Source organism: Dendrobates tinctorius, unplaced genomic scaffold, assembly GCF_039654945.1.
Source record: "Dendrobates tinctorius isolate UK_male_01 unplaced genomic scaffold, ASM3965494v1 ptg000011l, whole genome shotgun sequence".
Classification (NCBI taxonomy): Eukaryota; Metazoa; Chordata; class Amphibia; order Anura; family Dendrobatidae; genus Dendrobates; species Dendrobates tinctorius.
The window spans coordinates 91,209,907-91,228,064 of NW_027361679.1; the positions used below are offsets into that span (position 1 = coordinate 91,209,907).

The 18,158-nt window shown below is 34.1% G+C and overlaps 10 non-coding genes across 10 annotated transcripts; all 10 read left to right on the plus strand.

Annotated features, from left to right (window-relative positions):
- The first annotated feature begins 112 nt into the window (after nucleotides 1-112).
- On the plus strand, nucleotides 113-198 carry TRNAR-UCU (transfer RNA arginine (anticodon UCU)). Its single transcript is given in 2 exon segments — nucleotides 113-149; nucleotides 163-198. It is a non-coding gene; the product is annotated as a tRNA-Arg (tRNA).
- A 2,910-nt stretch (nucleotides 199-3,108) lies between these two features.
- On the plus strand, nucleotides 3,109-3,194 carry TRNAR-UCU (transfer RNA arginine (anticodon UCU)). Its single transcript is given in 2 exon segments — nucleotides 3,109-3,145; nucleotides 3,159-3,194. It is a non-coding gene; the product is annotated as a tRNA-Arg (tRNA).
- Nucleotides 3,195-4,630: 1,436 nt separating this feature from the next.
- On the plus strand, nucleotides 4,631-4,716 carry TRNAR-UCU (transfer RNA arginine (anticodon UCU)). Its single transcript is given in 2 exon segments — nucleotides 4,631-4,667; nucleotides 4,681-4,716. It is a non-coding gene; the product is annotated as a tRNA-Arg (tRNA).
- Nucleotides 4,717-6,150: 1,434 nt separating this feature from the next.
- On the plus strand, nucleotides 6,151-6,236 carry TRNAR-UCU (transfer RNA arginine (anticodon UCU)). Its single transcript is given in 2 exon segments — nucleotides 6,151-6,187; nucleotides 6,201-6,236. It is a non-coding gene; the product is annotated as a tRNA-Arg (tRNA).
- Nucleotides 6,237-7,679: 1,443 nt separating this feature from the next.
- TRNAR-UCU (transfer RNA arginine (anticodon UCU)) lies at nucleotides 7,680-7,765 on the plus strand. The gene is given in 2 exon segments: nucleotides 7,680-7,716; nucleotides 7,730-7,765. It is a non-coding gene; the product is annotated as a tRNA-Arg (tRNA).
- Nucleotides 7,766-9,198: 1,433 nt separating this feature from the next.
- On the plus strand, nucleotides 9,199-9,284 carry TRNAR-UCU (transfer RNA arginine (anticodon UCU)). Its single transcript is given in 2 exon segments — nucleotides 9,199-9,235; nucleotides 9,249-9,284. It is a non-coding gene; the product is annotated as a tRNA-Arg (tRNA).
- A 1,432-nt stretch (nucleotides 9,285-10,716) lies between these two features.
- TRNAR-UCU (transfer RNA arginine (anticodon UCU)) lies at nucleotides 10,717-10,802 on the plus strand. The gene is given in 2 exon segments: nucleotides 10,717-10,753; nucleotides 10,767-10,802. It is a non-coding gene; the product is annotated as a tRNA-Arg (tRNA).
- A 2,965-nt stretch (nucleotides 10,803-13,767) lies between these two features.
- TRNAR-UCU (transfer RNA arginine (anticodon UCU)) lies at nucleotides 13,768-13,853 on the plus strand. The gene is given in 2 exon segments: nucleotides 13,768-13,804; nucleotides 13,818-13,853. It is a non-coding gene; the product is annotated as a tRNA-Arg (tRNA).
- A 1,434-nt stretch (nucleotides 13,854-15,287) lies between these two features.
- TRNAR-UCU (transfer RNA arginine (anticodon UCU)) lies at nucleotides 15,288-15,373 on the plus strand. Its single transcript is given in 2 exon segments — nucleotides 15,288-15,324; nucleotides 15,338-15,373. It is a non-coding gene; the product is annotated as a tRNA-Arg (tRNA).
- A 1,434-nt stretch (nucleotides 15,374-16,807) lies between these two features.
- On the plus strand, nucleotides 16,808-16,893 carry TRNAR-UCU (transfer RNA arginine (anticodon UCU)). Its single transcript is given in 2 exon segments — nucleotides 16,808-16,844; nucleotides 16,858-16,893. It is a non-coding gene; the product is annotated as a tRNA-Arg (tRNA).
- The last annotated feature ends 1,265 nt before the right edge of the window (nucleotides 16,894-18,158 follow it).

The following is an 18,158-nucleotide window of genomic DNA, read 5'->3' on the forward strand; positions in this document are numbered from 1 at the left end:
ATAAGAAGGCGAAAACAAAGTTACAAAGAAAACAGGAATCTTTCTGTTATTTAATCATCAGGAAAATATTGTCTAGATTTGACAAAACACCTACTTCTACAAAAATGATCGTGGCTCTGTGGCGCAATGGATAGTGCATTGGACTTCTAGGGAGCTGATGTGATTCAAAGGTTGTGGGTTCGAGTCCCACCAGAGTCGTATTTTGAGACATTAATACTTTAACTCGGTTGATCTTGAAAAGATGAAAAATGTTAATAACGTTTAGAGCAAATTAGATGTTACATTTAAAATTGAACTATGCAATTCAGCCACTGAAGGCTCACTGACCCAATGGATAACAGATAGGGCACAATTCATTATTGCATATTTTTGGTCTAGTGTTTGGTGTTCTGTTACCTGTATTCAGTAGACCATATTCTTTCTTGAATTTGAACCTTTCTAAAATTCTTATTTGTATGTGATTGCAAGATATTTCTTGATGATCTCTAATGTCGGGATTTGGAGTTTCTAGATATTTTTGGCTGATTTGTCAACTATAACTTTAAAAAATGCAACTTTGGTGCAAGCATTCTCCAGTCCATCCATAGTTTGATGAAATGTTTGCATGGCTTTTTGGTATCAATTTTATGTCATTAATGCAAAACATGGACAATTGTTTGCTTAAAAGTAAAAAATAGGTTTAAAGATAAGAACAGAGTGTTATCAGCTGCCTTGTCCTCATAAACACCTTCTGCTGTGCTGATGAGACCACGGAAATCATACAAGCAGGTCATTTTTGGGAAACTGAAATTTAGTGGAAATGAGTTTTTTGCGATTAATTTAATTTTCATGGTAAGAACTGAGTTTGCAATTTTGGGCAATTCATCTGATCTCTTTTCAGAATAATCTAGAGTTATCACAAATTACCAGTATAAAATCTAAGGCAGTAAACTGTGAAAGCCAAATTTGGTATCAGTCTGAAAACTTTTCACCACTATTGTACAGTCCTAGATATTCTTAGAAAAACTGCAAAAGGAAAAAATGAGGAATGGAAAAACATCTAAAGAAAAGTATAGCTGACTGCTAAATTCAGAATATCTAGTAGGAGACTCCAGGAAATTTCCCAGCATTTACTTGGACTAAAACAAAGCTTCTCTGATAGTTTTTTTCACATGGATAAAATTATTTCTTTTGTTTTGACTAATTTCCTTCCCAAACCAGTGGCCCATTAGCGTACAACGAAACTGATGTTCCAATCCGTTTTTCTCAGCTTAAGTTCCTGAGGGTCAGTGGCTACTGCATTGAATCTGTAGAAAGTGAAAAAGATCAAAGCTTGAGATTTAGAAACCAACAAAAGCTACCCCTTTTCTTATCTTGCATTAATTTCTATGTGACACTTTACCAACAGGTACCTTTGTTAGTAATTTAAAATGAACTGCTGGCATGTAAGACTAAAAAGTGCATGTAAGGAGTTTTAATATAAAATAGATCTTTCTTTTCTACAACATAGGCATTTTCCTGCTGACCAGTTTTACTTTTACATATAAGAAGGCGAAAACAAAGTTACAAAGAAAACAGGAATCTTTCTGTTATTTAATCATCAGGAAAATATTGTCTAGATTTGACAAAACACCTACTTCAACAAAAATGATCGTGGCTCTGTGGCGCAATGGATAGCGAGTCCCACCAGAGTCGTATTTTGAGACATTAATACTTTAACTCGGTTGATCTTGAAAAGATGAAAAATGTTAATAACGTTTAGAGCAAATTAGATGTTACATTTAAAATTGAACTATGCAATTCAGCCACTGAAGGCTCACTGACCCAATGGATAACAGATAGGGCACAATTCATTATTGCATATTTTTGGTCTAGTGTTTGGTGTTCTGTTACCTGTATTCAGTAGACCATATTCTTTCTTGAATTTGAACCTTTCTAAAATTCTTATTTGTATGTGATTGCAAGATATTTCTTGATGATCTCTAATGTCGGGATTTGGAGTTTCTAGATATTTTTGGCTGATATGTCAACTATAACTTTAAAAAATGCAACTTTGGTGCAAGCATTCTCCAGTCCATCCATAGTTTGATGAAATGTTTGCATGGCTTTTTGGTATCAATTTTATGTCATTAATGCAAAACATGGACAATTGTTTGCTTAAAAGTAAAAAATAGGTTTAAAGATAAGAACAGAGTGTTATCAGCTGCCTTGTCCTCATAAACACCTTCTGCTGTGCTGATGAGACCACGGAAATCATACAAGCAGGTCATTTTTGGGAAACTGAAATTAAGTGGAAATGAGTTTTTTGCGATTAATTTAATTTTCATGGTAAGAACTGAGTTTGCAATTTTGGGCAATTCATCTGATCTCTTTTCAGAATAATCTAGAGTTAACACAAATTACCAGTATAAAATCTAAGGCAGTAAACTGTGAAAGCCAAATTTGGTATCAGTCTGAAAACTTTTCACCACTATTGTACAGTCCTAGATATTCTTAGAAAAACTGCAAAAGGAAAAAATGAGGAATGGAAAAACATCTAAAGAAAAGTATAGCTGACTGCTAAAATCAGGATATCTAGTAGGAGACTCCAGGAAATTTCCCAGCATTTATTTGGACTAAAACAAAGCTTCTCTGATAGTTTTTTCACATGGATAAAATTATTTATTTTGTTTTGACTAATTTCCTTCCCAAACCAGTGGCCCATTAGCGTACAACGAAACTAATGTTCCAATCCGTTTTTCTCAGCTTAAGTTCCTGAGGGTCAGTGGCTACTGCATTGAATCTGTAGAAAGTGAAAAAGATCAAAGCTTGAGATTTAGAAACCAACAAAAGCTACCCCTTTTGTTATCTTGCATGAATTTCTATGTGACACTTTACCAACAGGGACCTTTGTTAGTAATTTAAATGAACTGCTGGCATGTAAGACTAAAAAGTGCATGTAAGGAGTTTTAATATAAAATAGATCTTTCTTTTCTACAACATAGGCATTTTCCTGCTGACCAGTTTTACTTTTACATATAAGAAGGCGAAAACAAAGTTACAAAGAAAACAGGAATCTTTCTGTTATTTAATCATCAGGAAAATATTGTCTAGATTTGACAAAACACCTACTTCAACAAAAAGCCTTGTGGCTCTGTGGCGCAATGGATAGCGCATTGGACTTCTAGGGAGCTGATGTGATTCAAAGGTTGTGGGTTCGAGTCCCACCAGAGTCGTATTTTGAGACATTAATACTTTAACTCGGTTCATCTTGAAAAGATGAAAAATGTTAATAACGTTTAGAGCAAATTAGATGTTACATTTAAAATTGAACTATGCAATTCAGCCACTGAAGGCTCACTGACCCAATGGATAACAGATAGGGCACAATTCATTATTGCATATTTTTGGTCTAGTGTTTGGTGTTCTGTTACCTGTATTCAGTAGACCATATTCTTTCTTGAATTTGAACCTTTCTAAAATTCTTATTTGTATGTGATTGCAAGATATTTCTTGATGATCTCTAATGTCGGGATTTGGAGTTTCTAGATATTTTTGGCTGATATGTCAACTATAACTTTAAAAAATGCAACTTTGGTGCAAGCATTCTCCAGTCCATCCATAGTTTGATGAAATGTTTGCATGGCTTTTTGGTATCAATTTTATGTCATTAATGCAAAACATGGACAATTGTTTGCTTAAAAGTAAAAAATAGGTTTAAAGATAAGAACAGAGTGTTATCAGCTGCCTTGTCCTCATAAACACCTTCTGCTGTGCTGATGAGACCACGGAAATCATACAAGCAGGTCATTTTTGGGAATCTGAAATTTAGTGGAAATGAGTTTTTTGCGATTAATTTAATTTTCATGGTAAGAACTGAGTTTGCAATTTTGGGCAATTCATCTGATCTCTTTTCAGAATAATCTAGAGTTAACACAAATTACCAGTATAAAATCTAAGGCAGTAAACTGTGAAAGCCAAATTTGGTATCAGTCTGAAAACTTTTCACCACTATTGTACAGTCCTAGATATTCTTAGAAAAACTGCAAAAGGAAAAAATGAGGAATGGAAAAACATCTAAAGAAAAGTATAGCTGACTGCTAAAATCAGGATATCTAGTAGGAGACTCCAGGAAATTTCCCAGCATTTACTTGGACTAAAACAAATCTTCTCTGATAGTTTTTTTCACATGGATAAAATTATTTCTTTTGTTTTGACTAATTTCCTTCCCAAACCAGTGGCACATTAGCGTACAACGAAACTGATGTTCCAATCCGTTTTTCTCAGCTTAAGTTCCTGAGGGTCAGTGGCTACTGCATTGAATCTGTAGAAAGTGAAAAAGATCAAAGCTTGAGATTTAGAAACCAACAAAAGCTACCCCTTTTCTTATCTTGCATGAATTTCTATGTGACACTTTACCAACAGGTACCTTTGTTAGTAATTTAAAATGAACTGCTGGCATGTAAGACTAAAAAGTGCATGTAAGGAGTTTTAATATAAAATAGATCTTTCTTTTCTACAACATAGGCATTTTCCTGCTGACCAGTTTTACTTTTACATATAAGAAGGCGAAAACAAAGTTACAAAGAAAACAGGAATCTTTCTGTTATTTAATCATCAGGAAAATATTGTCTAGATTTGACAAAACACCTACTTCAACATAAAGGCTTGTGGCTCTGTGGCGCAATGGATAGCGCATTGGACTTCTAGGGAGCTGATGTGATTCAAAGGTTGTGGGTTCGAGTCCCACCAGAGTCGTATTTTGAGACATTAATACTTTAACTCGGTTGATCTTGAAAAGATGAAAAATGTTAATAACGTTTAGAGCAAATTAGATGTTACATTTAAAATTGAACTATGCAATTCAGCCACTGAAGGCTCACTGACCCAATGGATAACAGATAGGGCACAATTCATTATTGCATATTTTTGGTCTAGTGTTTGGTGTTCTGTTACCTGTATTCAGTAGACCATATTCTTTCTTGAATTTGAACCTTTCTAAAATTCTTATTTGTATGTGATTGCAAGATATTTCTTGATGATCTCTAATGTCGGGATTTGGAGTTTCTAGATATTTTTGGCTGATATGTCAACTATAACTTTAAAAAATGCAACTTTGGTGCAAGCATTCTCCAGTCCATCCATAGTTTGATGAAATGTTTGCATGGCTTTTTGGTATCAATTTTATGTCATTAATGCAAAACATGGACAATTGTTTGCTTAAAAGTAAAAAATAGGTTTAAAGATAAGAACAGAGTGTTATCAGCTGCCTTGTCCTCATAAACACCTTCTGCTGTGCTGATGAGACCACGGAAATCATACAAGCAGGTCATTTTTGGGAAACTGAAATTAAGTGGAAATGAGTTTTTTGCGATTAATTTAATTTTCATGGTAAGAACTGAGTTTGCAATTTTGGGCAATTCATCTGATCTCTTTTCAGAATAATCTAGAGTTAACACAAATTACCAGTATAAAATCTAAGGCAGTAAACTGTGAAAGCCAAATTTGGTATCAGTCTGAAAACTTTTCACCACTATTGTACAGTCCTAGATATTCTTAGAAAAACTGCAAAAGGAAAAAATGAGGAATGGAAAAACATCTAAAGAAAAGTATAGCTGACTGCTAAAATCAGGATATCTAGTAGGAGACTCCAGGAAATTTCCCAGCATTTATTTGGACTAAAACAAAGCTTCTCTGATAGTTTTTTCACATGGATAAAATTATTTATTTTGTTTTGACTAATTTCCTTCCCAAACCAGTGGCCCATTAGCGTACAACGAAACTAATGTTCCAATCCGTTTTTCTCAGCTTAAGTTCCTGAGGGTCAGTGGCTACTGCATTGAATCTGTAGAAAGTGAAAAAGATCAAAGCTTGAGATTTAGAAACCAACAAAAGCTACCCCTTTTGTTATCTTGCATGAATTTCTATGTGACACTTTACCAACAGGGACCTTTGTTAGTAATTTAAATGAACTGCTGGCATGTAAGACTAAAAAGTGCATGTAAGGAGTTTTAATATAAAATAGATCTTTCTTTTCTACAACATAGGCATTTTCCTGCTGAACAGTTTTACTTTTACATATAAGAAGGCGAAAACAAAGTTACAAAGAAAACAGGAATCTTTCTGTTATTTAATCATCAGGAAAATATTGTCTAGATTTGACAAAACACCTACTTCAACAAAAAGCCTTGTGGCTCTGTGGCGCAATGGATAGCGCATTGGACTTCTAGGGAGCTGATGTGATTCAAAGGTTGTGGGTTCGAGTCCCACCAGAGTCGTATTTTGAGACATTAATACTTTAACTCGGTTCATCTTGAAAAGATGAAAAATGTTAATAACGTTTAGAGCAAATTAGATGTTACATTTAAAATTGAACTATGCAATTCAGCCACTGAAGGCTCACTGACCCAATGGATAACAGATAGGGCACAATTCATTATTGCATATTTTTGGTCTAGTGTCTAGTGTTTGGTGTTCTGTTACCTGTATTCAGTAGACCATATTCTTTCTTGAATTTGAACCTTTCTAATATTCTTATTTGTATGTGATTGCAAGATATTTCTTGATGATCTCTAATGTCGGGATTTGGAGTTTCTAGATATTTTTGGCTGATTTGTCAACTATAACTTTAAAAAATGCAACTTTGGTGCAAGCATTCTCCAGTCCATCCATAGTTTGATGAAATGTTTGCATGGCTTTTTGGTATCAATTTTATGTCATTAATGCAAAACATGGACAATTGTTTGCTTAAAAGTAAAAAATAGGTTTAAAGATAAGAACAGAGTGTTATCAGCTGCCTTGTCCTCATAAACACCTTCTGCTGTGCTGATGAGACCACGGAAATCATACAAGCAGGTCATTTTTGGGAAACTGAAATTAAGTGGAAATGAGTTTTTTGCGATTAATTTAATTTTCATGGTAAGAACTGAGTTTGCAATTTTGGGCAATTCATCTGATCTCTTTTCAGAATAATCTAGAGTTAACACAAATTACCAGTATAAAATCTAAGGCAGTAAACTGTGAAAGCCAAATTTGGTATCAGTCTGAAAACTTTTCACCACTATTGTACAGTCCTAGATATTCTTAGAAAAACTGCAAAAGGAAAAAATGAGGAATGGAAAAACATCTAAAGAAAAGTATAGCTGACTGCTAAATTCAGAATATCTAGTAGGAGACTCCAGGAAATTTCCCAGCATTTACTTGGACTAAAACAAATCTTCTCTGATAGTTTTTTTCACATGGATAAAATTATTTCTTTTGTTTTGACTAATTTCCTTCCCAAACCAGTGGCACATTAGCGTACAACGAAACTGATGTTCCAATCCGTTTTTCTCAGCTTAAGTTCCTGAGGGTCAGTGGCTACTGCATTGAATCTGTAGAAAGTGAAAAAGATCAAAGCTTGAGATTTAGAAACCAACAAAAGCTACCCCTTTTCTTATCTTGCATGAATTTCTATGTGACACTTTACCAACAGGTACCTTTGTTAGTAATTTAAAATGAACTGCTGGCATGTAAGACTAAAAAGTGCATGTAAGGAGTTTTAATATAAAATAGATCTTTCTTTTCTACAACATAGGCATTTTCCTGCTGACCAGTTTTACTTTTACATATAAGAAGGCGAAAACAAAGTTACAAAGAAAACAGGAATCTTTCTGTTATTTAATCATCAGGAAAATATTGTCTAGATTTGACAAAACACCTACTTCAACAAAAATGGTCGTGGCTCTGTGGCGCAATGGATAGTGCATTGGACTTCTAATGAGCTGATGTGATTCAAAGGTTGTGGGTTCGAGTCCCACCAGAGTCGTATTTTGAGACATTAATACTTTAACTCGGTTCATCTTGAAAAGATGAAAAATGTTAATAACGTTTAGAGCAAATTAGATGTTACATTTATAATTGAACTATGCAATTCAGCCACTGAAGGCTCACTGACCCATGGATAACAGATAGGGCACAATTCATTATTGCATATTTTTGGTCTAATGTTTGGTGTTCTGTTACCTGTATTCAGTAGACCATATTCTTTCTTGAATTTGAACCTTTCTAAAATTCTTATTTGTATGTGATTGCAAGATATTTCTTGATGATCTCTAATGTCGGGATTTGGAGTTTCTAGATATTTTTGGCTGATATGTCAACTATAACTTTAAAAAATGCAACTTTGGTGCAAGCATTCTCCAGTCCATCCATAGTTTGATGAAATGTTTGCATGGCTTTTTGGTATCATTTTTATGTCATTAATGCAAAACATGGACAATTGTTTGCTTAAAAGTAAAAAATAGGTTTAAAGATAAGAACAGAGTGTTATCAGCTGCCTTGTCCTCATAAACACCTTCTGCTGTGCTGATGAGACCACGGAAATCATACAAGCAGGTCATTTTTGGGAAACTGAAATTTAGTGGAAATGAGTTTTTTGCGATTAATTTAATTTTCATGGTAAGAACTGAGTTTGCAATTTTGGGCAATTCATCTGATCTCTTTTCAGAATAATCTAGAGTTAACACAAATTACCAGTATAAAATCTAAGGCAGTAAACTGTGAAAGCCAAATTTGGTATCAGTCTGAAAACTTTTCACCACTATTGTACAGTCCTAGATATTCTTAGAAAAACTGCAAAAGGAAAAAATGAGGAATGGAAAAACATCTAAAGAAAAGTATAGCTGACTGCTAAAATCAGGATATCTAGTAGGAGACTCCAGGAAATTTCCCAGCATTTATTTGGACTAAAACAAAGCTTCTCTGATAGTTTTTTCACATGGATAAAATTATTTATTTTGTTTTGACTAATTTCCTTCCCAAACCAGTGGCCCATTAGCGTACAACGAAACTAATGTTCCAATCCGTTTTTCTCAGCTTAAGTTCCTGAGGGTCAGTGGCTACTGCATTGAATCTGTAGAAAGTGAAAAAGATCAAAGCTTGAGATTTAGAAACCAACAAAAGCTACCCCTTTTGTTATCTTGCATGAATTTCTATGTGACACTTTACCAACAGGGACCTTTGTTAGTAATTTAAATGAACTGCTGGCATGTAAGACTAAAAAGTGCATGTAAGGAGTTTTAATATAAAATAGATCTTTCTTTTCTACAACATAGGCATTTTCCTGCTGACCAGTTTTACTTTTACATATAAGAAGGCGAAAACAAAGTTACAAAGAAAACAGGAATCTTTCTGTTATTTAATCATCAGGAAAATATTGTCTAGATTTGACAAAACACCTACTTCAACAAAAATGATTGTGGCTCTGTGGCGCAATGGATAGTGCATTGGACTTCTAGGGAGCTGATGTGATTCAAAGGTTGTGGGTTCGAGTCCCACCAGAGTCGTATTTTGAGACGTTAATACTTTAACTCGGTTGATCTTGAAAAGATGAAAAATGTTAATAACGTTTAGAGCAAATTAGATGTTACATTTATAATTGAACTATGCAATTCAGCCACTGAAGGCTCACTGACCATGGATAACAGATAGGGCACAATTCATTATTGCATATTTTTGGTCTAATGTTTGGTGTTCTGTTACCTGTATTCAGTAGACCATATTCTTTCTTGAATTTGAACCTTTCTAAAATTCTTATTTGTATGTGATTGCAAGATATTTCTTGATGATCTCTAATGTCGGGATTTGGAGTTTCTAGATATTTTTGGCTGATATGTCAACTATAACTTTAAAAAATGCAACTTTGGTGCAAGCATTCTCCAGTCCATCCATAGTTTGATGAAATGTTTGCATGGCTTTTTGGTATCAATTTTATGTCATTAATGCAAAACATGGACAATTGTTTGCTTAAAAGTAAAAAATAGGTTTAAAGATAAGAACAGAGTGTTATCAGCTGCCTTGTCCTCATAAACACCTTCTGCTGTGCTGATGAGACCACGGAAATCATACAAGCAGGTCATTTTTGGGAAACTGAAATTTAGTGGAAATGAGTTTTTTGCGATTAATTTAATTTTCATGGTAAGAACTGAGTTTGCAATTTTGGGCAATTCATCTGATCTCTTTTCAGAATAATCTAGAGTTAACACAAATTACCAGTATAAAATCTAAGGCAGTAAACTGTGAAAGCCAAATTTGGTATCAGTCTGAAAACTTTTCACCACTATTGTACAGTCCTAGATATTCTTAGAAAAACTGCAAAAGGAAAAAATGAGGAATGGAAAAACATCTAAAGAAAAGTATAGCTGACTGCTAAAATCAGGATATCTAGTAGGAGACTCCAGGAAATTTCCCAGCATTTATTTGGACTAAAACAAAGCTTCTCTGATAGTTTTTTCACATGGATAAAATTATTTATTTTGTTTTGACTAATTTCCTTCCCAAACCAGTGGCCCATTAGCGTACAACGAAACTAATGTTCCAATCCGTTTTTCTCAGCTTAAGTTCCTGAGGGTCAGTGGCTACTGCATTGAATCTGTAGAAAGTGAAAAAGATCAAAGCTTGAGATTTAGAAACCAACAAAAGCTACCCCTTTTGTTATCTTGCATGAATTTCTATGTGACACTTTACCAACAGGGACCTTTGTTAGTAATTTAAATGAACTGCTGGCATGTAAGACTAAAAAGTGCATGTAAGGAGTTTTAATATAAAATAGATCTTTCTTTTCTACAACATAGGCATTTTCCTGCTGAACAGTTTTACTTTTACATATAAGAAGGCGAAAACAAAGTTACAAAGAAAACAGGAATCTTTCTGTTATTTAATCATCAGGAAAATATTGTCTAGATTTGACAAAACACCTACTTCAACAAAAAGGCTTGTGGCTCTGTGGCGCAATCGATAGCGCATTGGACTTCTAGGGAGCTGATGTGATTCAAAGGTTGTGGGTTCGAGTCCCACCAGAGTCGTATTTTGAGACATTAATACTTTAACTCGGTTCATCTTGAAAAGATGAAAAATGTTAATAACGTTTAGAGCAAATTAGATGTTACATTTAAAATTGAACTATGCAATTCAGCCACTGAAGGCTCACTGACTCAATGGATAACAGATAGGGCACAATTCATTATTGCATATTTTTGGTCTAGTGTCTAGTGTTTGGTGTTCTGTTACCTGTATTCAGTAGACCATATACTTTCTTGAATTTGAACCTTTCTAAAATTCTTATTTGTATGTGATTGCAAGATATTTCTTGATGATCTCTAATGTCGGGATTTGGAGTTTCTAGATATTTTTGGCTGATTTGTCAACTATAACTTTAAAAAATGCAACTTTGGTGCAAGCATTCTCCAGTCCATCCATAGTTTGATGAAATGTTTGCATGGCTTTTTGGTATCAATTTTATGTCATTAATGCAAAACATGGACAATTGTTTGCTTAAAAGTAAAAAATAGGTTTAAAGATAAGAACAGAGTGTTATCAGCTGCCTTGTCCTCATAAACACCTTCTGCTGTGCTGATGAGACCACGGAAATCATACAAGCAGGTCATTTTTGGGAAACTGAAATTAAGTGGAAATGAGTTTTTTGCGATTAATTTAATTTTCATGGTAAGAACAGAGTTTGCAATTTTGGGCAATTCATCTGATCTCTTTTCAGAATAATCTAGAGTTAACACAAATTACCAGTATAAAATCTAAGGCAGTAAACTGTGAAAGCCAAATTTGGTATCAGTCTGAAAACTTTTCACCACTATTGTACAGTCCTAGATATTCTTAGAAAAACTGCAAAAGGAAAAAATGAGGAATGGAAAAACATCTAAAGAAAAGTATAGCTGACTGCTAAATTCAGAATATCTAGTAGGAGACTCCAGGAAATTTCCCAGCATTTACTTGGACTAAAACAAATCTTCTCTGATAGTTTTTTTCACATGGATAAAATTATTTCTTTTGTTTTGACTAATTTCCTTCCCAAACCAGTGGCACATTAGCGTACAACGAAACTGATGTTCCAATCCGTTTTTCTCAGCTTAAGTTCCTGAGGGTCAGTGGCTACTGCATTGAATCTGTAGAAAGTGAAAAAGATCAAAGCTTGAGATTTAGAAACCAACAAAAGCTACCCCTTTTCTTATCTTGCATGAATTTCTATGTGACACTTTACCAACAGGTACCTTTGTTAGTAATTTAAAATGAACTGCTGGCATGTAAGACTAAAAAGTGCATGTAAGGAGTTTTAATATAAAATAGATCTTTCTTTTCTACAACATAGGCATTTTCCTGCTGACCAGTTTTACTTTTACATATAAGAAGGCGAAAACAAAGTTACAAAGAAAACAGGAATCTTTCTGTTATTTAATCATCTGGAAAATATTGTCTAGATTTGACAAAACAGCTACTTCAACAAAAATGATCGTGGCTCTGTGGCGCAATGGATAGGCCATTGGACTTCTAGGGAGCTGATGTGATTCAAAGGTTGTGGGTTCGAGTCCCACCAGAGTCGTATTTTGAGACATTAATACTTTAACTCGGTTCATCTTGAAAAGATGAAAAATGTTAATAACGTTTAGAGCAAATTAGATGTTACATTTAAAATTGAACTATGCAATTCAGCCACTGAAGGCTCACTGACCCAATGGATAACAGATAGGGCACAATTCATTATTGCATATTTTTGGTCTAGTGTTTGGTGTTCTGTTACCTGTATTCAGTAGACCATATTCTTTCTTGAATTTGAACCTTTCTAAAATTCTTATTTGTATGTGATTGCAAGATATTTCTTGATGATCTCTAATGTCGGGATTTGGAGTTTCTAGATATTTTTGGCTGATATGTCAACTATAACTTTAAAAAATGCAACTTTGGTGCAAGCATTCTCCAGTCCATCCATAGTTTGATGAAATGTTTGCATGGCTTTTTGGTATCAATTTTATGTCATTAATGCAAAACATGGACAATTGTTTGCTTAAAAGTAAAAAATAGGTTTAAAGATAAGAACAGAGTGTTATCAGCTGCCTTGTCCTCATAAACACCTTCTGCTGTGCTGATGAGACCACGGAAATCATACAAGCAGGTCATTTTTGGGAATCTGAAATTTAGTGGAAATGAGTTTTTTGCGATTAATTTAATTTTCATGGTAAGAACTGAGTTTGCAATTTTGGGCAATTCATCTGATCTCTTTTCAGAATAATCTAGAGTTAACACAAATTACCAGTATAAAATCTAAGGCAGTAAACTGTGAAAGCCAAATTTGGTATCAGTCTGAAAACTTTTCACCACTATTGTACAGTCCTAGATATTCTTAGAAAAACTGCAAAAGGAAAAAATGAGGAATGGAAAAACATCTAAAGAAAAGTATAGCTGACTGCTAAAATCAGGATATCTAGTAGGAGACTCCAGGAAATTTCCCAGCATTTACTTGGACTAAAACAAATCTTCTCTGATAGTTTTTTTCACATGGATAAAATTATTTCTTTTGTTTTGACTAATTTCCTTCCCAAACCAGTGGCACATTAGCGTACAACAAAACTGATGTTCCAATCCGTTTTTCTCAGCTTAAGTTCCTGAGGGTCAGTGGCTACTGCATTGAATCTGTAGAAAGTGAAAAAGATCAAAGCTTGAGATTTAGAAACCAACAAAAGCTACCCCTTTTCTTATCTTGCATGAATTTCTATGTGACACTTTACCAACAGGTACCTTTGTTAGTAATTTAAAATGAACTGCTGGCATGTAAGACTAAAAAGTGCATGTAAGGAGTTTTAATATAAAATAGATCTTTCTTTTCTACAACATAGGCATTTTCCTGCTGACCAGTTTTACTTTTACATATAAGAAGGCGAAAACAAAGTTACAAAGAAAACAGGAATCTTTCTGTTATTTAATCATCAGGAAAATATTGTCTAGATTTGACAAAACACCTACTTCAACAAAAATGAGCGTGGCTCTGTGGCGCAATGGATAGTGCATTGGACTTCTAGTGAGCTGATGTGATTCAAAGGTTGTGGGTTCGAGTCCCACCAGAGTCGTATTTTGAGACATTAATACTTTAACTCGGTTGATCTTGAAAAGATGAAAAATGTTAATAACGTTTAGAGCAAATTAGATGTTACATTTAAAATTGAACTATGCAATTCAGCCACTGAAGGCTCACTGACCCAATGGATAACAGATAGGGCACAATTCATTATTGCATATTTTTGGTCTAGTGTTTGGTGTTCTGTTACCTGTATTCAGTAGACCATATTCTTTCTTGAATTTGAACCTTTCTAAAATTCTTATTTGTATGTGATTGCAAGATATTTCTTGATGATCTCTAATGTCGGGATTTGGAGTTTCTAGATATTTTTGGCTGATATGTCAACTATAACTTTAAAAAATGCAACTTTGGTGCAAGCATTCTCCAGTCCATCCATAGTTTGATGAAATGTTTGCATGGCTTTTTGGTATCAATTTTATGTCATTAATGCAAAACATGGACAATTGTTTGCTTAAAAGTAAAAAATAGGTTTAAAGATAAGAACAGAGTGTTATCAGCTGCCTTGTCCTCATAAACACCTTCTGCTGTGCTGATGAGACCACGGAAATCATACAAGCAGGTCATTTTTGGGAAACTGAAATTAAGTGGAAATGAGTTTTTTGCGATTAATTTAATTTTCATGGTAAGAACTGAGTTTGCAATTTTGGGCAATTCATCTGATCTCTTTTCAGAATAATCTAGAGTTAACACAAATTACCAGTATAAAATCTAAGGCAGTAAACTGTGAAAGCCAAATTTGGTATCAGTCTGAAAACTTTTCACCACTATTGTACAGTCCTAGATATTCTTAGAAAAACTGCAAAAGGAAAAAATGAGGAATGGAAAAACATCTAAAGAAAAGTATAGCTGACTGCTAAAATCAGGATATCTAGTAGGAGACTCCAGGAAATTTCCCAGCATTTATTTGGACTAAAACAAAGCTTCTCTGATAGTTTTTTCACATGGATAAAATTATTTATTTTGTTTTGACTAATTTCCTTCCCAAACCAGTGGCCCATTAGCGTACAACGAAACTAATGTTCCAATCCGTTTTTCTCAGCTTAAGTTCCTGAGGGTCAGTGGCTACTGCATTGAATCTGTAGAAAGTGAAAAAGATCAAAGCTTGAGATTTAGAAACCAACAAAAGCTACCCCTTTTGTTATCTTGCATGAATTTCTATGTGACACTTTACCAACAGGGACCTTTGTTAGTAATTTAAATGAACTGCTGGCATGTAAGACTAAAAAGTGCATGTAAGGAGTTTTAATATAAAATAGATCTTTCTTTTCTACAACATAGGCATTTTCCTGCTGACCAGTTTTACTTTTACATATAAGAAGGCGAAAACAAAGTTACAAAGAAAACAGGAATCTTTCTGTTATTTAATCATCAGGAAAATATTGTCTAGATTTGACAAAACACCTACTTCAACAAAAATGGTCGTGGCTCTGTGGCGCAATGGATAGTGCATTGGACTTCTAGTGAGCTGATGTGATTCAAAGGTTGTGGGTTCGAGTCCCACCAGAGTCGTATTTTGAGACATTAATACTTTAACTCGGTTGATCTTGAAAAGATGAAAAATGTTAATAACGTTTAGAGCAAATTAGATGTTACATTTAAAATTGAACTATGCAATTCAGCCACTGAAGGCTCACTGACCCAATGGATAACAGATAGGGCACAATTCATTATTGCATATTTTTGGTCTAGTGTTTGGTGTTCTGTTACCTGTATTCAGTAGACCATATTCTTTCTTGAATTTGAACCTTTCTAAAATTCTTATTTGTATGTGATTGCAAGATATTTCTTGATGATCTCTAATGTCGGGATTTGGAGTTTCTAGATATTTTTGGCTGATATGTCAACTATAACTTTAAAAAATGCAACTTTGGTGCAAGCATTCTCCAGTCCATCCATAGTTTGATGAAATGTTTGCATGGCTTTTTGGTATCAATTTTATGTCATTAATGCAAAACATGGACAATTGTTTGCTTAAAAGTAAAAAATAGGTTTAAAGATAAGAACAGAGTGTTATCAGCTGCCTTGTCCTCATAAACACCTTCTGCTGTGCTGATGAGACCACGGAAATCATACAAGCAGGTCATTTTTGGGAAACTGAAATTAAGTGGAAATGAGTTTTTTGCGATTAATTTAATTTTCATGGTAAGAACTGAGTTTGCAATTTTGGGCAATTCATCTGATCTCTTTTCAGAATAATCTAGAGTTAACACAAATTACCAGTATAAAATCTAAGGCAGTAAACTGTGAAAGCCAAATTTGGTATCAGTCTGAAAACTTTTCACCACTATTGTACAGTCCTAGATATTCTTAGAAAAACTGCAAAAGGAAAAAATGAGGAATGGAAAAACATCTAAAGAAAAGTATAGCTGACTGCTAAAATCAGGATATCTAGTAGGAGACTCCAGGAAATTTCCCAGCATTTATTTGGACTAAAACAAAGCTTCTCTGATAGTTTTTTCACATGGATAAAATTATTTATTTTGTTTTGACTAATTTCCTTCCCAAACCAGTGGCCCATTAGCGTACAACGAAACTAATGTTCCAATCCGTTTTTCTCAGCTTAAGTTCCTGAGGGTCAGTGGCTACTGCATTGAATCTGTAGAAAGTGAAAAAGATCAAAGCTTGAGATTTAGAAACCAACAAAAGCTACCCCTTTTGTTATCTTGCATGAATTTCTATGTGACACTTTACCAACAGGGACCTTTGTTAGTAATTTAAATGAACTGCTGGCATGTAAGACTAAAAAGTGCATGTAAGGAGTTTTAATATAAAATAGATCTTTCTTTTCTACAACATAGGCATTTTCCTGCTGACCAGTTTTACTTTTACATATAAGAAGGCGAAAACAAAGTTACAAAGAAAACAGGAATCTTTCTGTTATTTAATCATCAGGAAAATATTGTCTAGATTTGACAAAACACCTACTTCAACAAAAATGGTCGTGGCTCTGTGGCGCAATGGATAGTGCATTGGACTTCTAGTGAGCTGATGTGATTCAAAGGTTGTGGGTTCGAGTCCCACCAGAGTCGTATTTTGAGACATTAATACTTTAACTCGGTTGATCTTGAAAAGATGAAAAATGTTAATAACGTTTAGAGCAAATTAGATGTTACATTTAAAATTGAACTATGCAATTCAGCCACTGAAGGCTCACTGACCCAATGGATAACAGATAGGGCACAATTCATTATTGCATATTTTTGGTCTAGTGTTTGGTGTTCTGTTACCTGTATTCAGTAGACCATATTCTTTCTTGAATTTGAACCTTTCTAAAATTCTTATTTGTATGTGATTGCAAGATATTTCTTGATGATCTCTAATGTCGGGATTTGGAGTTTCTAGATATTTTTGGCTGATATGTCAACTATAACTTTAAAAAATGCAACTTTGGTGCAAGCATTCTCCAGTCCATCCATAGTTTGATGAAATGTTTGCATGGCTTTTTGGTATCAATTTTATGTCATTAATGCAAAACATGGACAATTGTTTGCTTAAAAGTAAAAAATAGGTTTAAAGATAAGAACAGAGTGTTATCAGCTGCCTTGTCCTCATAAACACCTTCTGCTGTGCTGATGAGACCACGGAAATCATACAAGCAGGTCATTTTTGGGAAACTGAAATTAAGTGGAAATGAGTTTTTTGCGATTAATTTAATTTTCATGGTAAGAACTGAGTTTGCAATTTTGGGCAATTCATCTGATCTCTTTTCAGAATAATCTAGAGTTAACACAAATTACCAGTATAAAATCTAAGGCAGTAAACTGTGAAAGCCAAATTTGGTATCAGTCTGAAAACTTTTCACCACTATTGTACAGTCCTAGATATTCTTAGAAAAACTGCAAAAGGAAAAAATGAGGAATGGAAAAACATCTAAAGAAAAGTATAGCTGACTGCTAAAATCAGGATATCTAGTAGGAGACTCCAGGAAATTTCCCAGCATTTATTTGGACTAAAACAAAGCTTCTCTGATAGTTTTTTCACATGGATAAAATTATTTATTTTGTTTTGACTAATTTCCTTCCCAAACCAGTGGCCCATTAGCGTACAACGAAACTAATGTTCCAATCCGTTTTTCTCAGCTTAAGTTCCTGAGGGTCAGTGGCTACTGCATTGAATCTGTAGAAAGTGAAAAAGATCAAAGCTTGAGATTTAGAAACCAACAAAAGCTACCCCTTTTGTTATCTTGCATGAATTTCTATGTGACACTTTACCAACAGGGACCTTTGTTAGTAATTTAAATGAACTGCTGGCATGTAAGACTAAAAAGTGCATGTAAGGAGTTTTAATATAAAAT